At 42.3% G+C, this 3,841-nt stretch overlaps 1 non-coding gene across 1 annotated transcript; it reads left to right on the top strand.

Annotated features, from left to right (window-relative positions):
• The first annotated feature begins 3,426 nt into the window (after positions 1 to 3,426).
• Positions 3,427 to 3,513, top strand: TRNAY-GUA. Its single transcript is given in 2 exon segments — positions 3,427 to 3,463; positions 3,478 to 3,513. It is a non-coding gene; the product is annotated as a tRNA-Tyr (tRNA).
• The last annotated feature ends 328 nt before the right edge of the window (positions 3,514 to 3,841 follow it).

Below are 3,841 nucleotides of genomic sequence, written 5' to 3'. Positions count from 1 at the left end.
ACTGGACCCAATGTGACACCATATGGATAACCTGCAAAAAGTTAAAAGAATGTTTTTTGTTAAAAATAATATCATTTCTTGTCCTCCGGATAGACCAACATAAGGCGAAACCCCAATACGGATGAAGGCCTTTGATTGTCTATCAACTCCATTTAGCCAATTACCAAACATATTGGTAACATTGGTTGGAGGCGGAAGAACAAAAGTAAAATTAATCGTACGCCAAAGAATTTTAGCTAAAGGACAAGTGATGAACAGATGCTCAATAGTCTCCTGCTCACCACAAAAAACACATTTTGTACAACCATTCCATCTTCTTTTGGCTAAATTGTCTTTAGTAAGTAAAACCTTATTACTTAAGAACCACATAAATATTTTTATCTTTAAAGGAACTTTAACTTTCCAAAGGTACTTCCGCAAAAAAGGGGTATGGTCATTCATAAGATCCTCATACATAGATTTCACTGTAAACACACCCTTTGTTGTCAATTTCCAAACAAACTGATCCTTTTCATCTGATAAAATAATCCTCATAAGTTTCCGGCATAACTGCAACCATGAAGTCCATTTATTACCCACCAAAAGCCTTCTGAAACTGATATTCAGAGGCGTTTGAGCTAACACGTGAGCTACAGTCACATTCTTATGATGTAAAATATTATACAAGGAAGGATATTGTTGAGCTAATGGTGTTCTACCCAACCAGGAGTCTTCCCAGAATCGGATATTTGTACCATTACCCAACTTGAAAAAACCTCTGGTAAAAAAATCGTCCTTAACCCTCATCAATCCCTTCCAAAAGGGAGAATCTATGGGTTTAGCTTGTACCTCGGATAAGGTCTTTTGTCTTAAGTATTTGGCCCTTAGATATCCCGCAGCAACGCGCGAGGTATCATCTAGTTAGAGATACAAATAACCACGGCATAGTTACATCCATATTTATATCATTAATTAGCAGCAAGTCGGGATATAATTATGTCAAATATTACATAACCAACATAACTACGAAAACAAGTAGCAACAAGTTATGGAACCAAAACTTTGGCTAGAAATTAGGCCAAATTAGGCCCATAGAGAAGTTTTTGATCAAATTTTTTTGGCCCGTTGAGCTGGAAGATAGCGGCTACAAGGCTAAATTGGAGCTAAATTGTCATAGCTGGACTATTAGCGGCTGTTTCTGTTTTACCCTCAAAAAGCCTTAGCCGTAGTCCGAGACCTCTCAAAAAGCTATAGCTGGGGTATAGCGGGCTATTTAAAACTTTGCTCAAAACAACTTAGCCTGTTTAGGAGGCATCATTGGTGAACATGAGGTCTCTACGAAAAAATGGCCTACTCCTTCCTACTAGGGACTAGTTAAGAAATTGGTTCGTGCCGCCACATCGACTGAGCCATTTGAGGTCGTCGGGTTGATTGGGGCTGCTCCGATCGGGCTTAACAGCGCTCCATTTTCGTCCATTCAAAGGTCAAAAAGTTTACATATTGCTCTTCAAAACGTGACCGATATGATATGATACATACGTGTGCCAATTTTCATACTAAAACAAAAAAAGGCCTTAACCGGACCCGGCCCACTAGACGCCTAGGCCGAGCAGATAGGCTCTAGCCCACATACTATCATTTCGTAGCGTGGAAGGGGACGGTACTAACCCATCCCCTCCCTCTGTCGTCCCCTACCCTGCCAATAAATTGTCCCGACCGCGCGCCCTTTACCTCGGCGAGGTCTTACTCGCTCGTCAATGAAAAACTTGACAGGGCCGCTGCCTACATTCAAACCAGAAGTGCGGGTGAACATGACTAGCAATATAAATTTCATCGAGATAGCTCGAGATGTGCTTTCTAAAATGAATTTAGGTTTAGATGAATGGTTGGAGTTGGAGCACAGGATGGACACAACTTCCATCCCACAAACACTTTAAAAGGGAGGGGGCCACTGCCCCCCCCCCCCCACCCACCCTGGGGATTATCACATTAGTATGTACTGACTGAGACCACTTCATCTTCCTCACATTGTTCATGTGATTGGAGATACAAGACCACATTATCCTCCTGTCCGTCAATGTCCATTACCCTCTGAACTAATCACCTATTGGATTGGAAAATAACCATGTACATCCGTCACATTTATTCGAGGGAATGTATTAGTACTCATTTTACGGTTACGCCTCAATGGTACAATAAGTCATAACCTAGGAAATTTGGTTAGGCTTTTGGAGACCAGGAATGACTTGACTATGCCACTACCCACATTTAGCGAAAAGTGCAGATCAACATGACTAGCAATGACGACACCGAGATAGCACCATGGGCATTTTCATTAAAGAAAGGTTATCACTGAGGGAATTAAGATATAACCCTTTTGGCATCACAATCCGTATCCAAATTATATTAAACTATAACCCATTCGGCATCATTGTCTGTATGGAAATTTGACATGCATTCCTTCCCACATCACCATTTCCACTAGTTAAAGGCACATATCACCGAATGACCTCACTTGAAAAATATCTACCAATACAGGCCCCTCGAAGACAAATATTTTGATCCTTGTGATTAGAGAGACCATGGACTCCATGATCCTTTACATATGGATTGATTGCCATTGGAGAAATAAAGTTTGTGATGTCCTTTAAACACATTCTGCAATTTTCTATCCAAAAGTTTATTAGCTTAAGAGACCATTAATGAATTTGTAAACAACAAAGCTAGTAAATATGTAGGGATGGGATAACGGGATCATCTGAGTCCGGGATCAAATGAGCATTCCCAGTAATGTACTCCGCAAGAGAGCACATACTGTCTTGTTCATTGAGTTGTCGTGTGGCTACTGAATACCGCAACCTTTTTCTTCATCATTAACTAAGACATGAAGGCCTACATGCCTTGGTCACCCACGTGTTTACCTCGAGCTAAAACAAGAAATAAGCGTTGCCAGGCAGAATACTTAAATACTTGGTGTGCCCTGGCTCTGCCTCTGTATGCACGAGGACACAATGCACGAGGGGAATCCTATTGCTCATGTCGAAAAGGAATCCTATTTGGCTATTTGCAACTGGCGAGGTCAAAAAAAGATGAGAAGGTAGTAACACGTATGGATTCAGAGCGATGAAACTGCAGCAGGACACAATGGGTAAAACTCGTGCACCGCATGGACAAGAGCGACATGAACCGGATGCCTGGCAGTCTGGTCTGGTGCTGCACGATATCCATGGATGCCGTCGACACAAATTATGGTGTCGCGTGCCGTAGACCTGGGAAAGGGGAATGTCTCCGGTCACCCAGTGAAGTGCCCAGATATACGGATGCACGACCTGAGGGGACTGGCAATTTTGGCATGGCCTGCTTGTCACGCTACGACTATCAAGACCGGACCATCAAGCTACGAGATAATCTCATTAAGTATTTATCTGTGAAACTTAAGATCACAAACCGACCTTAGCTCAGTTGGTAGAGCGGAGGACTGTAGTGCGTGCAGATTAAATCCTTAGGTCGCTGGTTCGAATCCGGCAGGTCGGATATTCTTTTTTGCACGCAGTTTTTACGTTAGCAGCAAAAAAATGGCAAGAAACAAAATCAGGGCAGCATCCCCTCGATGTTGGCCTAAGGTTACAAGCCCGCTATACGAATGAAAAGGCAAGGCCCATTAAAAGTATTGCTTACAAATTTTTCCGTCAGTTGATTGGGCTCGGGGGCACGCCCGACGCGGCACGGGCGCTCCTATACGCCACCCCATGCGATGCTCGTTGAAATTTTGAATCTATATAAAATTTAGAATTGAACAAAATTTACAAATGAACAATTTTCAATTTTGAAAAAAATTCAAATCTGAAAGGCGAAAACACCG

Source organism: Lolium rigidum, chromosome 2, assembly GCF_022539505.1.
Source record: "Lolium rigidum isolate FL_2022 chromosome 2, APGP_CSIRO_Lrig_0.1, whole genome shotgun sequence".
NCBI classification, from domain to species: domain Eukaryota; kingdom Viridiplantae; phylum Streptophyta; class Magnoliopsida; order Poales; family Poaceae; genus Lolium; species Lolium rigidum.
The sequence above is the reverse complement of the archived record's forward strand: the minus strand, read 5'-3'. Positions and strand labels throughout refer to the sequence as shown.